The sequence below is a fragment of the Ambystoma mexicanum genome, chromosome 10 (assembly GCF_040938575.1).
Source record: "Ambystoma mexicanum isolate Mex_15411 chromosome 10, UKY_AmexF1_1, whole genome shotgun sequence".
Classification (NCBI taxonomy): domain Eukaryota; kingdom Metazoa; phylum Chordata; class Amphibia; order Caudata; family Ambystomatidae; genus Ambystoma; species Ambystoma mexicanum.
The window spans coordinates 424750921-424773069 of NC_090932.1; positions in this window are offsets into that span (position 1 = coordinate 424750921).

A 22149-nucleotide genomic window follows, 5' to 3' on the forward strand; every position below is an offset into this window, starting at 1 on the left:
ACTGCCACCAAAATGAGTAGCCACCTCCCTCCCACCCCCCAACCTACCTCTCTGTCCCTTTTTAGCTGGGGAATTAAATGCTCTAAACCCCGGGATATCAGTGCCATCCACCACCTGGGTTTCCTGAAGGCAAATAATGTCATGTAAAGCAATAAAGGCTATCCATTCGGGATCTACCAGGTGCCTAGAAATCACATCACTGTTACTTTACAAAGCAAAAGCTTTGTCCCACTGGGGACAGAGGAGTCGGTCGATGGGGAGTCAAATTGTCAGTCCACCTATTACAAATCAACCTTCCCTGAGGTAGGGCTCAGGGCACACAAAGGTGATTGATGTCTGGGGTGGTGCCTTACAGAAGTCTCAGGTAACAAAGGTATCAAGGAAACATTAGAACCTAGTGGGGGTAGGACCTAGACTCAATTGACAGGAGTCCATATAGCATAGTTGGATTTGTAAGGGTCAACTCCACATAATTCAACAACTCTCCGAGCCCTTTGATGGATCAACACGGTTTACATAGTTGGGCTTCAGTTTGGTGTTCGAGTGAGTAATCTCCCTGTGGGCTTCCAACAATGTTTCCCCCTGGGATTTCACAGTACTAGACAAACTGGTGACCATCCTCTTTAGGGTATCCATCTCGAGCATTAGGTCTTGCAGGTGAATTTGCCATTCACATTTACACTCAGCACTAGAGGAGACAGAACTTGGCACAAGACCCTGCTACTCCACTAGCCCAGGCAAATAAATCCTGGGATTACGCAATGGGCTACGATGCATTACCAGAATCTAAATACAACTGGTTGGGGTTGTCGCTGTTGGGCATGGATCTATAAAGTGGGGGGAGGGCGGAAATCTGTTAGCCAATCTAACTTTAGGGGTGATAGTATGAATCCTTCCATTCTTGAGAATTCTTCCGGTGAGGCCAGATGGTCAGCCTGACCTTTAACCATTGTATACCCCTGTGTACCCTTTGGTATCCTCAGGTACTATACCAATGATAGCACTAGGTCCTCCCCGGATCCCCACTCTTTGCAGTTTAGTACTCCACCATGATGTGAGACTCAGTGGTGCTGGGAACACTATTAAAAACTTTTGGTCGGTGCTCCATAGCACTCTAACCAAAAAATGTAGTTATGTAGTGGTATAAACTATATAAAATACAAAGTACACTATGCAGAACTACTTCATATTTTTTGCATGCCGATATTTTTGCGGGGACATTATTACATGGAACCGTTGCCAATTAATGTTGGTAGAACAAGAGGCCGCACACACTGTGAGAACTCGAAAGCGCAAAGGTACAATGTGCAAAATACAAAAATACTTGGAATGGATCACCAGTTAACATTAGCATTAGAAAGACAACCGTCCGCAATCACCCTGCAAACAATCTAAAGTGCAAAATACAATGTGCAAAAGCACTTGAATTAGGTTGTCAATTGATAATACAAAAGCAGGGTCCACTCACACCAAAAAACATACTACAGGACACAGGAAGAATTTAAAAAAAGGTTCATTACAAATTGGAGTTAAAAAATAAGAGTAAAAACCAAAACCAATCTAACCATTAAAAGCAAATAAAAGCTAATAAAAAGCTAGTAAAAGCCAAAATGAATTACTCCTAACATTTTGGAAGAGTACATAGAAAATAATACCAATGCAGAGCGAATAGATGTAGGCAGGGATTCTTAAAAGTCCTCTGTTTGGCCACGATGGAGTGGAGTTCTGGTGCGTCGTTGTTGCACATAGAGGATGAAAGTTAGTGTTACACATGGAGGGACAGTCTTCAGAAATTGCAGAATCAAATGCCCATAACATACTGTAGCACAATTTAATTGGACTATAGCAAAACCCGGGGGGGGGGGGGCAGGGAACGCCCGAGAGCTCGAGGACTGCTGTAGTCCATCTCTCCCCCCGCCCCACCCAGATTTAGTTATGCCAAAGTTGATTTCAGAACAGCAAAATGTCCTGGATTCTGGCACTCCTCAATCGGCACAGGCACCGACGTTGGCAGTTTAGTGATTTAGCAGCACTCCCCAGGCTCACCAAGCTTCCTGTCAGGCCATGTCATGTAGACTCGATAAACAGTACACAATCGTAGTCATGGGGCACTAGAAGTCGTTGGAGAGTTGATCTATCGAGCTTAGGGATGGGGGGTTGGAGAGCTAATTGGAATGCCCCCACACCCACACACCACATTACAAACCACCAGTAACCACTTACTGGCCACTTCTTGACCACGCCGTGCAGGCTAAATCATGTGCAACACTCATCGGGTCTGTGGTTCCTCCTGCAGCAATGGAGAGGGACAACAGACCCCCCACCTGTAACCAATTACTGACCACTTATTGCCCATGCTGCGCTCTGCACCTGGCAGGCACATTTATGTGCAACACTTGCCGGGTCCTGGGCTCCTCATGCAGCAATAGAGAGGGACAACAGACACCCCCACCAATAACCACTTACTTGCAACTTCTTACCTGCACCGTGGTCCCCACCTGGCAGGCTAAGTCATGTTCAACACTCACCTGGTCTGGCGCTCCTCCTGCAGCAATGAAGAGGGACAACAGACACCCCCACAAGTAACCTCTTAATGCCCACTACTTGCCTGCACTGCGCTGTGCACCTGGCAGGCCGTACCCCCTGTGGGACTTGTAGTTGTTGGGCCCAAACTGTGAGATCAAAGGAGGTAAATATAGGTCTAGCTAGACCATGGATACAGCGTTTGCTGACAAACTGTAACTCTTGCATGGTTGTGTACGCCAGTTGGCGCCCCTGTGATACATTATTTAGAGGGAAAACTGAGAGAAAAGTGAAAACAAGTATCACTGAAAATAAGAGCTGTATTCGCAATAATGTTTTGAGGGGCCGTTTAGTGGGCCTTCTTGCTATGGGCCCCACATGCAAGATGTTGAGGAGGAACATTTTAATTCAAACTGCCACAAGCGGTAATTCAACTAATGACAAAAAGAAATTATATGAACAGGAACAACTTCTTATTTTTTTTTTTAGGTAGCAGTGCAGAGACTGGATTTAATGAATTGTTGGACTGGTCATTTATTTGAAACACAATCTCAAAGAGTATGACCGCCGAATACTGACCATTATGTTTCTCACCCAAAATGACCTCCATGTCGGCGAATTATAAATACCATTGTTATTGAGATTATCAATGTTTTTGTACTTTTGACAACATGGGTATTTTTGACAGTTATAACCGACCTGAGGAGCGTTTGGGCTCTCTCTTACTGTTCTCATTCTATCTGCAATCTCACTCTATAGTGTATGATGGCCAGCAGTCTACTATGCCTTTTTTATCAGTTCAAAAAAGCTGCTGCGTTGGCCAGTCAAAAAAATGTTGCTGTTATTGAGACTAGTGACATGGCGATACATGTGACTGCTTCGGCTTTGTCAGCTGATCTGAGAACAATTTTGTTCTCTCTTACTGTTTTACTCTGCGTGGCTGCTGACCGAGCACACAGGCGGTTGACTTCATTGTTCGACACAAGGTAAATTGACTTACCAGTGAGACCAGTGGCAACACTTATTTCTGTAGATGTGCCGTTGTGAGGTGTTGGACTCTAAATGAACGAGTCTTGTTTCGCATTGCCCGTTGACAAAGTTCTTGCTTGCTTACCGGGAATGTTACCATATACCATCACCTCGTGGTGTTTATGTTTGCTGTTGCAAATAATTGTTTGTGCTGTTAAGGTCAGCGTTGATTGTCTCAACATTTTTGTCCACTATTGTATGTCGAGGGTTCAACTATTCTGCACACATCTCGACATGAGACTTCTGGGTCTATTTTGCAGATGCTGTTCTTGACTAATGACACAAATCAACACTTTACGGCACCTACTATCTGAAAATGGTACGGTTGGAGACGCTAATCTTCAGACATCTCTCTAACATGAAATGTTGAGTTGTGTAAGTGCTTGTTACGTGTATTTCCATTTTTTATCTAATATAATGGTGTTTGACATGGTTCTAAGAACAGCTTAATTTATGACGCTGGCTACTTTGTTGTTTTTTTCTTTCTGATATCTTATGATTATGCGGACATGTAGCACAGAGTGAAGTTTGGAAACCAGCATTCACTGAATGTTCGCTGATAGCTAAATGTAAGATTCCCTTTACTGAAGATGGGAGTCCAACCGATTTTTTTACTAAGTCAATCAGAACTGGGGTAAGGTGCTTAAAAGGTTTTTTTTTAAACCAGGAGCCATGTTTGTTCTCTATTTTTGGTGAGCTTTTGGAATTGTTGAGCTAATTTTCAGTCTGTTTACCTCTCTCTATAGGAGTTAATCTAATCATAAAACACTTGGCAAACCGACTTTTAACGGTTGCAAAATCGGTGGTAAGTGCTTCTCTGTCCATTGATGGCTAGGAGGAGCGCCATATTGAATCTATAACAGATTCACTTTTAGCTGCTTTTTCGCACTGTGTTTTTAGGTGATTTGAAACTATATGGTATTAAGAATGTATTTCTATCATTAGGTGCTGAGAGTGTGTGTTATAAGGAAGAGCACATCTTCATATGAACTGCCCTGCTGCTAAATTGATCCCCTGAAGAAGTTCTACAATCTATCCAGTATTATCAGTAGAATGCAACATGTTGGGTTATTGTTGTCCATTTAGCTAAACAGGCTGTTCAATTTTACTTATATGCACATAAGAGCTACAGTTATCTCGCTCTGGCATTATAGGGCCCCTTCATATGAACACGATTGCTAATCTGTGCATGCTGTGAAGTGTAATTTGGTGGTTTGACTTGGGTGAATTTTTCAACCTCGCCTAAGTGTTTAAGTGTACGTTTTTAGGGCTATACGTGCCCACACTGTTGTGATGTACTGCATAAGTCACTTTAATAATTGCACATGTCACTTTTGTGATTATTCTAATGTTTTTTTTGTGTTTTTATGATTAAAATGTATCTTTGTATCCTTGTTTATCATACTGTTCTCTTGATGAAGAACCTGCATTTAGTTGTCACTCAACTTAGTCAGGTATGTTATTGATTTTGTACCTGTGAATGTGTATTTAGTTACATTCCTTTACACAGTGCTTACCGGGCGGGATCTCTTTTGTATTTAATGTACCTGTTCTTTTGGGCATAATCCCCCCTACTATATATATTTTTTTGCCCTACATCCTTCCGACGTTTGTTGTTGAGGCTAATTTATGTGCAACACTTGCCGGGTCCAGGGCTTCTCCTGCAGCAATGAAGAGGGACAACATAACCCCTCCCCGCCACCCCAGTAACGACTTACTGGGCACTTCTTGCTTAAAGTTAGAGGTTTCAATTAGGCATTAAATGGCCAAGCTGAGAGAGCTGATCCTTGGGGGACTGTGCATTTAATGTAGACCTGTGAGAATGGAAGTTCTTAACGTGATCTGGACTGTTCTAAGATCTAAGATGGTAGAAAGCCAAGTGAGGGATTTGCCATGGATACCCAAAGTGTGCCCAAGACACTGGAGAACGGAAGTGTGGCCCTCTGTGTTATGTGTGGCCAATATACCTAGAAAGCTCAGAGATGTGATGTTCTTGTAAAGTGTGTGCATAAGGGCAGATTGTGCACCTCTGAACAGCCAGCGTGCTGATTGATAATCATGAAGTTGATGTTTTTCCTCAGTGCAGCTTTGCAGTCATTCATTCACTAGTGTTGGCCAGTTTGTTTTTAATAAGCTATCAGTTTTAAAGCATACATAAGCAACAACATATGGAAGCTTATATCAGAGGCTTGGTGCATTAAAACGTATTAAAGGATGTCACTTTTATATCTGCTACCAGGTGTGATATTATTTCTATATTTTCATTTTCTTTGTTGATAGTAGTGGGGCATGAGAGACCTGCTTCTTAAGAGGACTTCAGGACATTCACTACAAGTAAAAGGTTTGTTGGGTGACAGTGGCAAACAAGATGAATCTGTTGGGAATACAATAGCAAGTTGGACTTTTTTTTATACAGCACCAATCAACACTGATGTGGTCTTTTGGCACTAGTACCTTGCCTGGGAAATTGGCATATTGTACCCCTGCTGGGGGTAACAACATCATTGTCTGAGGAGGAGGAAAGGGGGAAAACAGTATAATAGGAATAAAGGAAGGAGAAACAGGGGTAGGACATGGCTGAACAGAAGTAGACACAATAGGAAGGTACAAAGATACAACGATGTTGAGGTACCGGGAATGTGACTGTCTGAGTGAGGGTCTAGGTGGGTATGTGTGTGTGTTTGTGTAATGACTGGCTTTGCATCTGACAGAATACTGATGAGAAAGAAGGAAAATAAAACATCTATTGATAATGAATCGCTCCGTTGATGGTGGATTCTTTATTTATTTATTTGCATCTTTAAAGCACTCACACAGCCCAGGAGCATCGAGGCGCTGTTATGATATGATATGATATGCACTTATAACGCGCCTACACACAAGTGTTTCAAGGCACGACGAGGCAAGGGAGGGGAACCAAGGGGAAGACAGAACAACGATCCTACTTGGCCAGGTGCCATTCAGATTGCGAAAGTGCATGGGAGGGGGAAAGGGAAAGGTGCGTATGTGAAGGGAGAGGGCAAAGTGCAGTACATGGGATAATTGAATAAATAAGATAAATAAAAACGGCCACTGGTGGCAAGTGCAAGGTAAGTGCAGATATAAGGGCTGGTAGAGGGACTGTAGGGATACAGAAAACAGTCCCCTGGTGCAGGGGGTGCCAGGGAGGCAGTGCAGGAGGGCAACTAGCGGGGCCCGAGAATCAGAAAGGGTGGCCAGGTAACCAGTGCAGTTTCTGCCAGGAATTCAGCAGGGGAGAAAGGGGTAGAAAGCAGAGGCAAAGAGGAAGGTTTAGGAATTTGACTTAATTGGATATTTATAACACGCTTTTAATACCCAGAGGTTACGAAGCACGGACTTGTGGATCAAACCTGTGTTACTTTGTGTCATTTTAGGCTAGCGCGTTGTCGCTGATCTATTCCCGGGATTGTAGTATCTTCAATGGAGGTAATAGACTTGGTAGGAGCATGGTTTTGTGAGGGCTCACAGATGTTCTCAGGAAATGGCTATCAAAATTACTAGTAAATACTCAATGAGCAATTTATAGTATGTCCTCGTTTTTGATTAGGGGCTTATGGGTTGGGGACTCTAAGACATTCACAAAGAGAGGGGTTCCCCAACAAGCTACCTATTGGAGTAGCACTAGAGGAGTTGGGACTGCGTTACACTATGCAAATCTTGACAACATAAAAAACAATTTGTTAGGAAAAAGAGACAGAACATATGCCAATCATTTTCTTTTTTTCTAAGCATATATACCTGAAATCTGTGTACAAAACAGCTAAGGTGATGTTAGTAGCCTATGGGTGACAGTTTACTCAGTGCAATTCACATTTAACTTTAGGCAAAAAGTCCCCATAGTTATTGTGTCGACAGAAGTGTATCTGTTTCCAGCCTTATTCTTGAACACACATATCGACGAAAGCTTTATTTTCAAGATGATTTGTCATTTGTCTAAGGCTTTCTTCAGGACACGAAAAAGACCCGGTAGTATGGTGGGTATTTGTAATATGATAAAACTCTTTATTCCAACGTATCTACAATAAAACCAAGAAGAAAGAATTTTTGACTGTGCCAACCCTAAAACTGTATGTTTTTGTTTCATTGTATTACCCAAAGCGTGTGGCACTTCTCGACTCCTACATAAGTAATTAGTAGTGCTCACCATTTATATTAATTGTACTTCAATTTAGCCATTGGTTCTTTTAGAGGGTAAATGTTTACCTTTCTAATTCGGGGCACTCATTCGAGACAGTTATTTTAGATACATTCACTAAGTTATAACATATCCATTTCACCACGTTAAACTATGGTAATTGTAGAAAGGGAAAATGGGTGGGGAAAGGGAAAGTGGGAAAAGGGGAAATCTGGTATATTTAATGACCAGATATATGGCAACTATTTGTGGTATAAAGACAGAAAAGGTGCAGTTTGCATACCTTAGAAGTATCTTCAAACATAAGGAAGCTGGTTTACAGCTGATGAGGCTGAGTGCACTGGACTTGTTTGTAATAAAGCTGAAATGTCATGATATTGGTCTTTCAATGTACGAATCATTCAGTGCAATAAATGGAATATTTATATAAATATATAGCACTGCACACCTACCTATTAGTGTTGTTGCGCAGTGTTCTAGAATATCACAAGTGCCGCTGACTTTGCTAGAGAGCAGTCCGCTTCATGCGTCTTTACAGGAATATCTGCGTTATGTGCAATGGAGCTAGACGCCCTAGACTCAAAAAGAAGTCCTAGTTAGTCGAGTGCATTTCAAAATATATAATCCCCTAACAAGAGATGGTTTGTAAGTGAGGCAGACTTACTTGTTTAGTTCGTAGTAGGTCCTGTACGTGCTTGGAGGTACCGCGGTGTAAAAATGCTGTGCAAGTACTCCAGTGGCGGCGCAATCATGTGATAAGGATCGTGCTTCCATAACATGATGACGTATTGGTTTGGGAGACGCACTACTAGTGCGTTGTAATTTTTAAATGTTTATAGCCTGCAGTAATACTAGTACAGCCATATTTGAGCGGCCGTCACGGTTGCAGATGTCCAGGGAATTATATGGGCCGGGTGGTGATATAGTGAACATAAGGGTATGCGAGTGTACTCAATATGCCGAATAAGATATATATTTCTAAGATATATGAAAACTGGCTGATGTGGATCTACGAGTTACCCCTGTATGATGTGATTTTGTCAAAAAATATATATTTGGGTCCCATATTTATACCAGTGACCCCATGTAGTGTTGACCAGTTATCCAAACCCGTGATATCCATAGATGTTTATTTACGTAGGAACAAGTTCCATTTGATATAGAGGTTTAATCCATGCCTGACAGAATCTAGTTTATAAATCCATTTCTGTTTTAACATGCAGAGTTGCAAGTCTCTGTCACCGCCTCTTGGGTGTGGATTTATTGTTTAAAGAACACACCAAAATATATCGTTGTGGGAATGTTTCATCTTCTTGTAGTGTTCTACTAGCAGTTTATCTGCCGTACCATTTTTTGAGCGATGTTCTCCAATTCTGGTCCTGATAGCTCTTATTGTCTTGCCAATATAGAGATGCCCACATGGGCATCTAATGCAATAGATTGCCCATTTAGTGGCACCATTGATAAAGTTTTTTAACTGCCAGTTTGTCCCTTGAGGTCAATGCATTTAAGATTTTTGGTAAAATTACACATCAGACATTTGCCACATTTAAAGTGCCCTGTGACGGGTGGCAGATGACATAAAATGGGTTGTTTGGAAAGGTTAGATTTTTGTTGGGGATAGGTGTGGACCAGTTTTTTACTGAGATTTTGAAAATGTTTGAATGCAAAATGTGGGGGGGGTATAAAGTCCTCTGTGTTGATAATCTTCCAGTTTTTTAGTATCAATTTTCTTAGATTATTACTTATAGGGGTGAATGATGACACATAAGTAATTTTGTCCAGGGTGGTTTTTGTTTGCTTGACAAGGCAGTCTGTCCTGGAGACATTTGCCACCCTTTTGTAGGATCCTATGATATGAGGGGGTACCCTCTTGCTTTAGATTCTTTTTGAGAGCCTCACTGTGTTGTTTAAAGTCTTGTTTATCTGTGCAATTACATCTGATATGGAGGAACTGACCAAAAGGTAAGTTCTCCCTTAATGATTGTGGATGAAAACTAGAAAATTGTAAAAGTGTGTTTTTTTGAGTGGGCTTTCTAAAAAGACTGGTGCTAATTTTGTTTTTAGGTATCCAATAAATCAGAAGATCCAGGAAACTGATTTTGTCTTTGTTTGCGTCACAGGTAAATTTGATTGACTCTTCCCAGCAGTTGAGCCAGGTGTTAAAGGAGGTGAGCTCTTCCCTGGTGCCTCGCCAGATCACGAAAATATTGTCAATGTAACGATACCACGCTCTGATATAAGCTAGATATGGATTGGCCACATATATGTGGTTGTTCTCAAAATGGTCCATATAAAGATTGGCCAAGTCTGGGGAAAATGTATCCCCCATACTTGTGCCATGTAGTTGTTGAAAAAGGTGCTGTCATGTAGGAAAACGTTTTTTGTGAGAGGCAAGTGAATACACTCGGCTATAAAAGCTGATGGAGGTTCTTTTACCTCTCGTGTTTCTAGGCATTGGAGCATTACAGTGGTGTATTTGGTCTGTGGAATATTTGTATATAGTGAGACAACATCAAGTGTGGCAAAGATGTCATCTGCTTCCACTTTTAATGTGTCCAAAATATACATCATTGAGGTAGAGTCTTGAACAAATGACTTCATCTCTCTCACAAAGGGTCTTAAGAAGACATCAGCATATATTGACAATGGCTCCAGTAGCGAGCCAATAGCTGACACTATAGGGCGGCCTGGTGGTGTGGTTTGATTCTTGTGTATCTTGGGGAGGCAGTAGAATGCCGGCATGACTGGATGTGAGTTAATCAGGAGCAGTCTTTACTCGTCATTAATCCACCCTTCTTCAATCGCATGTGTCATAAGGCTAGCTATTTCTTCCATGATTTTAGTAGTGGGGTCAGAGGCAATGTTTTATATGCAGACATATCCAGAAGTTGTTTTTCTACCTCTGCTTTATATAAATTTGAGTCCCAAAGAACAATGCCACCGCCTTTATTGGCCGGATTTATAACAAAAAGGCGACTTTTCTTGAGGTTTTTTAGTGCTACACATTCAGCGTTTGAAAGGTTGTCTTTTTGTCTGTTTTTATTAGCACATAGACATTTCATATCTCTAAGGGTTTGTTTTCAAAGGCCAAGATTTCTGGGGATACCATAGATTGTAAAGGTATAAAGGTGGAGGGAGGTTTTTTACCTGATCGATTATCATCAGGTTTTTTGGCAGCGACTTTATCACGGAATGAATATTTTAGCCTGACAATGCGCATACAATTTTACATTTCAATTTCTGTTTGGAACGGGTCAGCTCGACCTACAGGAACAAAAGATAACCCTTCTGTAAGGACAGCTTTCTCATCTACTGAAAGCACATGTGTGCTTAGATTAAAAGATAGGATTTACCATGTCTGAGGGGGATCCGTTGTCGGGTTCGCATCTTATGTTTGCTCCATTGTCTGTTCTTGCTGCAGTTTCCTCGCCGCTGAAAAAACTGTCCCCTTTGTGGTGGGTTAGTCCCACTGGTGCTAGACGTGTTGGCCGTAGTATCAGAATCACTGCTGTTGGATGAGTTTGAAAACTCCTCTAGTGCTACTCCAATAGGTAGCTTGTTGGAGACCCCCTTTTCTTTGTGAATGCTAAAATTACCAGGTAGTGTTTTAAAGGTCACCCTACAAACCCCTGGAATAGAGTCTGGGAATTTGGGACTAGCTTGACAGAAATTACAAAGCTAATTACTGTCTGAGTAAACAGATACATGCGAAGAACCACAAAATGGTGTGGTTAGTAGGGGACGTATAAAGTGAAAATAGACTACAAGAATGATATATGCATCTATTTGTATTTTATTTTGATTTTTATAGCGCCCAACACCTAAGCGCTGCACATAGTTAAACAGTACAAAAACAAATAAACATGGTACAATTCAAGAGTAATTATGCAGAAGAAAGAAAATGAGATTTAAACTGAGTACGAAAATGAGAGAAAGAAGTAATAGAATGATTTGAGAGAGTGGGGGATCCTAAACTTGGGCGCCAGGTGGCAAAATGAATGTAAATGCGACTGGGCACAAGGGGCATGAAGGTAAGACAGAAAGAAATGAGAGCCATATCGCAAAGATTGGGAAGGGTGTAACCAGTAGATGAACAATGATAAATAGAGGGAGCCATAGTATAAAGAGATCTTAAAACAAGACATAACAAGTAGAATTTAAGATGTTAGTCAAAGGAAAGCCAGTACCAAGCATGAATGGCAGGAGTGATGGATTCACAAGGGGAGAGAAGAAAAATAAGACATACAGAGGAATTAAAGATAGATTTTTAGAGGGGCAAGAATACAACTAAAAACAAGCATTTTAGAGGCATTCAAAGTAGGAAAGAACCTAGCCTTACTAATAGTAAACAAATAGAAACAGCAGGACCGTGCAAATGTGGAAATCTGAACAGAGAATGAAAGAGCAGGATCAAAGAGGATGCTGATTTTATGGGCAGAGGCAGATGTGATGGGGGAAGAAAATAGAGAAAGGATGAATAGGCAGGGGAATACGAGCAGAAGGGAAACATTTAAATCTCTGTTTTGGAAGCATTTAGATGTAAGAAGTTGTCCGTCATCCAGGATTCAATGGAAAATAGACAAGTGGAAAGGTTTGAGTGAAGAGATTAAGAAAACAAAGAGAATGAAAGAAAGATTTGTGAATCATCTGCATAAAAATAAAAACAGAAGTGAAATGAGGAGATGATATCCAACAAAGGAATAGTGTATAGCGTGAAAAGAAGTGACCCAAGAATAGAGCCTTGAAGGACACCGTAATGAAGAGGGCGAGAAGCAGAGGAGTGGTCAGCCAATGAGATAGAATAGGAACAATTAGAGAGATACACAAGGTACAAGTCATGGCCACACCCAGTAAGACCCCCGGAAGGAAGCCAAGGGGAAATACTTTTTTGATCAACTGTGTCAAAAGCCATAGACAAGACTTGAAGGATAAGCAAAGATGACTGTGTGTCATAAAGAGCAAACAATAGAGAATCAGTGACAGAGAGCAAGGCAGTTTCCGTCAAGTAAAACGGACATAAGCTGGAGTGGAGAGGAGGAAGAAGAGAATGTTGATTCAGAAAGGAAGAAACCTGAGCTTAGACAATTCTCTCAAGGAACTTGGAGCTAAAATGCAGACGAGAAACGGACCGGAAATTAGATACAACTGATGTATTAAGTGAGTGTTTCTTTAGAATTGGTATAACAGTAACATGTTTAAATATAACAGGAGGAACTGCTAAGGATAAAGAAGAATTAAAGTGGAGAGTAAGATAAAGAATGCAAAATGGAAATATTTGAGGAATAAGAGAGGAATGGAGAGGTTCAGATGGTGCTGCAATTGGGTTGGCTTCAACAAATGAAGCAGTTTCGGAATCACTCAGCTGGGCAAAAGAAGAGAAAGTTGTTTGGGCTAACTAGGAGACCGTAGAAAATCCAGAGAACAGGACTCGCAGAGGCTAGACACTTTCGAGGTAAAATAAGTAGCAAAGTCGGTATCGTAGAGGGCAAAGGATTCTGATGGTCAATCGCGGAAAGATTAAAAAGATTAGCACATTCTGAGAAAAGGCGATGCAGGTGGCATGAATATTTTGAGAGTAAATCACAATAATACTGCTGTTTTGGCAGTAGGAGTAAAGTGTCATAGATGGAATGCACCTGTGACAGGGATGATAAATCAAAAGGGGGTCTCGATGTATGCCAGTGTCTCTCCATACACTGAAGAGTACGATATAAAAGACGAATAGAGGAAGTTAGCTATGCCTGAGGAGATCAACAAGCAGGGGAAAAAATGATTGAATAAGAAGAGGGGATAAAATGCTCAAAGATCACGGTGCAAGAATGTGGCCGAAGATGGAGAGGAAAGATATGAAGAAGAAAATAAAGCAGTGCGCAAAAGAAGAACATTTTCTGAGAACAGGAGAGGAGTAGATTGGACAGGGAAAATAGCGATAGAGAGGAGAATATTAAGTCTAGGGAAGAGCCAGCACTAGACAGGGACTTGGTTAAATTGCTAAGAGTCAATTAATGAAAGAAACAGAGGATTTATGAGCAGATGAAAGATGCAAGTTAAATCCCCAAGAAGAAAGAAATGGGTATCAATGGATAGGAGATGACTAAGGAATGCATCAATGTTGTTACAGAAAGAAGAAATAAGTCCTGTAGGATGATAAAAAATAAGAACATTTAGGATGTGGGGAAATTTGAAAGAGCAAAGGTGGTCCTCAGATGAAGAAAAAGTGGTAGGTCAGAATGCTGAGGAAAGGGAGTCCAAGAAGAATGAACCAAGATGCCTGAGGCAAACAGTAGAGAGAGCAGGAAGTGAGGCAGTATTAAGAGGAGACAGCCATATTTCAATAACACAAGACTTTGGAGATTTAGACGGAAAAAGGAAATCTAGAACAGAATGAGTCGAATTGCAAATAGAATGAGTGTATGGTAAAGCAAGTGAGAAGGAAAGATTGCGAGAGTCAGAGACGTGAGTGGTCAATGAAAAGGAAAAATTTGAGTTATCAGGAGTACCAGTGGAAGAGAAAGAAGAACAAGGAGAAATGTGGACAGGAATAGTACCAGGCATAGAGGATCAGGCAGTATGGGGAGGGATGAGGGACAGACAGAGACAAAGGAGAGCAATAACAATTTGTCAAAAGTAGTAATATGAATGAGAGGAAGTCCATGGGATGGAGTAGCCACAACCCAAGTGGACAGCTGCAGAAAGCAGTGACTTATCCGGACTTCCCCAGGCTTCAGCCTGGAAGCAGCTGATGGAGCTTCTGGGGTATGATGGGGTCGGCTGTACTGAGTCCCGTGCAGGCGACTGTAGGCAGGTGAAAAGAATGAAGGGAGAGGTGCCTCCACTATTCCACAGCGTGATCGTAAATGCCCAGGTCACTCTCTCCGGGTCTTGATAGTAGGCTGCAGGTGGCTAAGCGCAGCTGCAGCGTCACTCTGATGGTCACTGCAGAGAGCAGTGACTTTTTCCAGACTGGCCATTACATGGGAGTGAATTCAGTAATGAGAATTGTGGAAATGCAGGGACATCATTTCACCAAAATGCCAGGGGTAGCAGAAGTGACATCACACAACCATTGACCTCTGATGACATCACAGGAAGTGATGCCATTTGACCCCATCCCGAAGTGACATCAGAGGAAGTGATGGAACACAACCTTTCACCCCGTGACAAAACAGGTAGTGGCGTCACATATCATTGTTTATAAGTACACTTAGAAAAATATGGTCAGGATATCACTGTAAAGTGATATACATTTATAGAAGAATAGATCACCATATGTATCATTAATAGCAGTACGTATAGGCCCATATTCCCAAATTACTGTCAATGCAAGCAGACGTCCAAAGCCAAATGATAATGATGTGTTACTATGTAGCACTTATTCTTAAGCGCTTCATATAGAACAAAAATACATAGAATATCACCACACCTGTGTTGGCACTAATTTATCAACCTCAGCAGGATGAAAGGCTGAGTTGACTTTGCCAGGTGTCAAACCTGCAGATCACACACACATTGTAACAGTGAGCGCTCAATACACTTAGCGATCTTACCAGCTATAGCTAACAGAAAATCAGCCACTCCAGAAACAAAGAGCCACATGCTGCAAGCCACAGCCCAGTAGCCTACGTTTTTTTGTTTGTTTTAGGTGTAACATGGGAGACCACAGGGATAGCAAGAAAGAGCTCAGGGGTTGCAGATGCGACCCTGGCGACTCCTAAATGACGTCCCTGAAACTATGCCGTGTACTGTGTTTTAAGAGTCTTTCAGGTGCATGCGTGTGCTTCCCAACCAATCAACATTTGATATATATTGGACAGCCTGTGTACACTGAGGAGTTACAAAATGGAAACAGGCGGTGATAAGATACCTTCTTACAGACGCTACTTTTTTCTTCCAACAGCCCTGCAGAAAAATGTAACTCTCAACATGGATGGCAGATGTTCTAGGTAAGGATATGATGTTAGCCTAAATCTATTCCGAAAAAGTGGTCAGCCCGTCCCCGAGGAGATGGAGACTGGTGATAGCTCTCCTGTAATGTTTCCTTAGTTCGCTGTAGATCCTAAAGATCTCCTTCATTTTATTGTGAGATTCTGATACATGACTGTGGTAGCAGTTCCTTTAAGCTGATGGCTTACATTACAGCCCTAAATTTCACATTTTAAAATGTTAAAGCTCTCTCCTGTAGATTCAGCATGCTCTAAGCATATGCTACTTGCAGGGGTCAATGTGTACTAAAAAAGTATTTGAGCTGTGTTCCCTTTTGCTCCACCCTTATGCCCACCACCTGCACCTCACTGACTCCATACCCCCCTTACTCTTCCTTCCCTCAATACTAAGCCCATATCTGGGTCCTTCTCTTCCTCCACTCCACTCTTACCAGGTGTTACAAGTGTAACTTCAAGACTAAAAGAAACACAGTGAACGAAAATGAAACTACTTCAACGACCACCATTACTTTCCATCATTTTTCCCCACAGCAGGCAGCTTTATACACCCTACACTTTCTAATCGCCCACCATTCGTACGTCATAAAGAAGCTGCGTAGGATTTTAGCCACCCTCATCTACCCTTTACCTACACACATAGTTGTGCTTTAATGGAGAAGACCTCACCCTGAGTTGTGCGGTATCCCTTCTGGGATACCGCCCAACTTTATTTGTGTTAGGGCCCAACCGTCCTACGGTATTACCACTTGATCACGGTTTGGGTGTTAACCGTTAATCCCATTCCCCGTTGGACTTAATAGGGAATTTTCGGTGAAATTACGGTGCTGTAATAACACCGGAAGTAATTGCACCAAAAATTGGCTGGGAGCTGGGGATAAACACGCCTGACTCGAGATTGGACGGAGTGGTAAATGCAGCAGTAATACTGTTACTGCCCTATTTAAGGGCTACGGGCCAAATCACAATGAGTCCCAAATGCTGATCACTGCATGCTGGGCTATGTTGTGTTTTGGAAGTGGGCTTATGTCTCAAGCAGGCTATTGAAATAATCAATAACAAACCAGGGTCTGCAAGAAATATCAGCAGGAAGGACACTTGTGAATTCCCAGCATGCTATGATACGATATGGCATTTATAACGCGCCTATTTACAATTGTTTCAAGGCACAACGAGGCAAGGAAAGGGGGACAGAGGGAAGACAGAGACAACGATCCTACTAGGCCAGGTGCTATTCAGATCACGCAAGTGCATGGCTGAACTCTTTACCAGGTTCGAATCCCCAGTAGGAGGGGAAAAAACTAAACAAAAGGGCCATTTGCTTGCCATCTAAGAACAGTGTTCTGGTTGATAAAAGGTAAGGCAAGAATGATGGATTTTTTCCAAACAGTAGTGAAGTATCATACCTTGTGGTTGCTGCCCACTTGGACCTCTGAATACATGTTGGACAATGTAGAGGTGTTAGGTGTAGTTAGGTATACCTTCCATCAGTGCAGCCATTTTGTATGCTTCATTTTGTATGCTTTAGAGTGCTTTTCTGCCAAATTCGAATGTAGGTGTACTTTCCATCTGTGCAGCCATTTCGTTTTGTATGCTTAGAGTGCCTTTTTGCATGATAAAATGTAGGTACGGTTACATTCATGTCTTTGATCCGTAAATCTGGGCACTTCCAGTGTTCCCACTTATTTATGTCTGCTTGGCCTCCTGGTGTGATTCTATTGCTGCATAGTGCCTCGGACTATCTTCCCTGCTATTCTCTGACCCCCTTCTAGTCCCGGCTCCCATGGTTCTCTCCGCCTCCCCCATGTTTTTATCTGTTCTTCCATCTCATACCCTCCCTCTCTCACAAAGTTTGCAAGGAACAAACTAAAAAAGGCACTCCTTAGACCAGGGACGTCATTTCACCAAAATGCCAGGGGTAGCGGAAGTGACATCACAGTGCCACACCCCCAAGAATGACATCACAGGAAGTGATGTCATTTGACCACACCCCCACAGGAAGTGATGTCATTAGAGCACACCCCCAACAGGAAGTGATGTCATTAGACCATGCCCCCACCATGACATCACAGGAAGTGGCCTCATAAAGCATTATCCCTCAGTGCATTAAGAAAAAAATGGTTACAATATCAGTGTATTGTGACATTTCATACAAGAATGGATCATCATATGTAGCAGTGTCAAGGTCCGTGTTGCCACGTGAAGTGTATGAACCACAATCCCCTCTTTATGTGGATCTGCCCTGTTATTTCAACAGGACTACAGAGCGAAATCACATTCTGGGGGGACAGGGACGGATAGGCGGGCACGGGGATAGGGGAAAGCCAGGATAAAAGGGGAGAGGGAGAATATTTCACCAGAAAACATGTATGGCATCCTCAGTTTTTAATGACTTTTGCTTGTGTTACTTTGGCTGCCAAAAGATTAGTTCAAAATGTGTTCAAGACATACAGTGCATTACCGAGTGATACAAACTTCAGTACCAAAAGCCTCATCAGTCCATTCCTCATATTTTATGGGGGAAAAAATCCTGGCTCCATTTTGCATTACTCCCACACTCACCAACACTCTTTATATGCCTAGGTTTCTGTTCCTAGCACCCATTCAAAAAGATGTTATATCCATGATGTCTACTTTCTTAATATGCAAAACAATAAAGTTGCTAATCAAGTTGTTTCAACATCATGTATAACAAGAAGCTGGAAGTTTGGGACAAATAATTTGCACATCTATCTTTGTTATTACACAGCTTCATTCATTGCATGTTTTAAATCACTGAAAACACAGTGAAGATAACTAGATTTTTCAGGTTGGCATTATCTTGCATTCTGGGACTCATAGTTCATCGTTCAGGATGTGAAAATGAAAGCCAAAATAATATTATTTTGGCTTAACATTGCTATAAGTATTTACATGTTGTCATGTGGCTTTATTGCGCTGTGCTTTTTGCAACTTATAAGTACACTCTAAGACATTATTACTGACGTAACAAGTGTTAAAAAACACATCAGTTAAAAACTGAGGCTGGCATCATTATCATATAGTCTGCCAAACTCTAAGGGGACCTATTGGAACTCCTAAATTGAAACAGCTACAGCTGCTAGCCTATGCTATGCACGCTCAAAAATGGTGAGAAGGAAAGTGTACATTCAGTTTCTCCGTTATTTGAGTGGCAATGGGAAGCCTAATGTAGCGAACTGGCCCCAGAAAGAGTGTGTTCAGAAACAGGATTAATTACCACAAGTAGCACTGTAAAAACAAGAGCAAAGTGCCTCAAATTTAGCTAAACTATAATAGTTAAAGCAGCAGATCAAAAAATTGTAACTCATCATTGCCATGCACCTCATTGGTGGTGAGTCAAAGCAGACTGAAGACATCACCGTTTTGTAGCAAAGAGCCACATATGTTGTGATTGTAGGGGATGCTTTCAATGAAGAAAATGGGCCCCTGCTGCCATAATGTGAAGAAAACCAAGCACCTCAGAATTAGTAAGTAAGGTATATATAGAAACAGTGCAATATCACATGTCCAGTGAGTGACACAATCTGCTCTTGTCTTAAGTCACCACTCCTTGTGTCCTTGCTTCTGCCTCGTGCTGGGTGGGTTGTGTGACTTCAAGTGGCCGAATCCCAAGCCCCAGGCTCACCCCACACCATGTGCATGACTGGACATTTGGTGCTGCGTCAAGGCCGGCTAGGCGCATGACTGGCTTCCGCAGCAGCCTGCGGTAGTGGCCTAGAAACAACAGGTAAGAGGCAAGCCCTGGGCCCCTGCTCCAGCCCCAAGGGTCAGCCTCAGGAGAACCCTCTCAACCCAAAGCAGCAAACTTACTTGATCAGCACGAGCTGAGAGAGCGAGAGGCACAAGCTCAGCCTGCCTCACTAACCTCAGCACCGGCCCAGACCCACCCCTACCCCCTGCCCAGAACAATTTGTTGCAAGTGCACCTGTTACTATTATAATGATGTGAAAACCAATAGGAGCCGCTGCCTCGGCATCCTGATTGGCACCACGTTGGCGCTGGCGCAGCGGATGGCTGGGGCACTGCCAGTACCAGCACAACCTAGCTATGAAGCATTCATCAAAGGAAAGGTAACACTTAGGTGTTAACTTTCTTTGATGAATCCATCCGCTCTGCGACCTGGCTGCTGGAGGGCCGCAGCCTGCAGACAGTGAAACAATGTGCGTAACGTGCTGAAAGTAACACGAGTTACAGTATACACCTCAAAACCGGCCCCAGGTGACTAATGAAACCGGCCCAGCCAGGGCCTCCAGAGCCTCCAATTGTTTCGGCCACGGGCCGAACGGCCGATTCCCCAATTATCCGACCCTGGAAAGAACATGCAGAAAGATGTGTGAGCTTGCACTTCAGGCACAGCACCGAGACGGAATGAGGGCAGCCGACGCCGACAACGGCTGGCTCCTCCGGCAAGGAAGGCCCCTACTGGTGTGTGCGGCAGGTGGTCCCACCGCACATGCAAAACATAAAAAGAAGAAACAAAGAAATCAGGACTCCCGATTTCTTTGTTTCTTCTTTTTTTGTTCGGAGAACGAAAGGCTGCTCCTCCGGGGGAGAAAAAAACAGAGACGCCCTGGCCCTGCCACATCACAGTGCCCTCCTGCTCCTGCTTGGGGGAGAGAGGTGCGGCAAGGCACCACAGCGATGCCAGTGGCTCAGGCCCTGGGGAGGACGGCGAAGCACAGACCGCTTTGGTGCTGCGGCTGCCACCGGCACATATTTGCACGTTAGTAAAATTAATTTGGTGCTGCCTGCCGTCGGCACGACGGCACTGAATTAATTTTACTACATTGCGAATATGTGCCGGCGGCAGCTTGCAAGCCGCCGCCGGCAAATATTTGCACGTCAGTGAAATGAATTTGGTGCTGCCTGCCGTCGGCGGCGACCACCACTCGACTCACTGACTCACCTGCTCGAACGAAGTCACTGGCCTGGCCTCCTCTTCAGGGATGGATCGACGTGGATGCACTGCAGCCTGCCTGGTCCGCCTGGACACAACAAACTCAGCCTCAGCAGCGAGACGATTTTGCACGTGCAATAAATAAAATGGAGGCCAACACAAGCGTTGCGGCACGCTGTGGCCACGCCCCCTCCTCCTCTGATTGGTCAATGGCCAGAGGTCGCAAGAGATTGACAGGGGTCGCTGGCCAATCGCCAGCGGTCGCTCTTGCGACCTCTGGCGACCCCCAAATGACGTCCCTGCCTTAGACCCAAACCTAGTCTGCCCATCATAGACACCTACACCAATGCTTCCTCCAGGCAGACTTTCACTGACTTCCTCTTTGCTGTTCCATCCCATCAACTTGCAAATAAATGTTTGTGCTGTTAAGGTCAGCGTTGATTGTCTCAACATTTTTGTCCACTATTGTATGTCGAGGGTTCAACTATTCTGGACACATCTCGACATGAGACTTCTGGGTCTATTTTGCAGATGCTGTTCTTGACTAATGACACAAATCAACACTTTACGGCACCTACTATCTGAAAATGGTACGGTTGGAGACGCTAATCTTCAGACATCTCTCTAAAATGAAATGTTGAGTTGTGTAAGTGTTTGTTATGTGTATTTCCATTTTTTATCTAATATAATGGTGTTTGACATGGTTTTAAGAACAGCTTCATTCATGACGCTGGCTACTGTGTTGTTTTTTTCTTTCTGATATCTTATGATTATGCGGACATGTAGCACAGAGTGAAGTTTGGAAACCAGCATTCACTGAATGTTCGCTGATAGCTAAATGTAAGATTCCCTTTACTGAAGATGGGAGTCCAACCGATTTTTTTACTAAGTCAATCAGAACTGGGGTAAGGTGCTTAAAAGGTTTTTTTTTAACCAGGAGCCATGTTTGTTCTCTATTTTTGGTGAGATTTTGGAATTGTTGAGCTAATTTTCAGTCTGTTTACCTCTCTCTATAGGAATTAATCTAATCATAAAACACTTGGCAAACCGACTTTTAACGGTTGCAAAATCGGTGGTAAGTGCTTCTCTGTCCATTGATGGCTAGGAGGAGCGCCATATTGAATCTATAACAGCTTCACTTTTAGCTGCTTTTTCGCACTGTGTTTTTAGGTGATTTGAAACTATATGGTATTAAGAATGTATTTCTATCATTAGGTGCTGAGAGTGTGTGTTATAAGGAAGAGCACATCTTCATATGAACTGCCCTGCTGCTAAATTGATCCCCTGAAGAAGTTCTACAATCTATCCAGTATTATCAGTAGAATGCAACATGTTGGGTTATTGTTGTCCATTTATCTAAACAGGCTGTTCAATTTTACTTTTATGCACATAAGAGCTACAGTTATCTCACTCTGGCATTATAGGGCCCCTTCATATGAACACGATTGCTAATCTGTGCATGCTGTGAAGTGTAATTTGGTGGTTTGACTTGGGTGATTATTTCAACCTCGCCTAAGTGTTTAAGTGTACGTTTTTAGGGCTATACGTGCCCACACTGTTGTGATGTACTGCATAAGTCA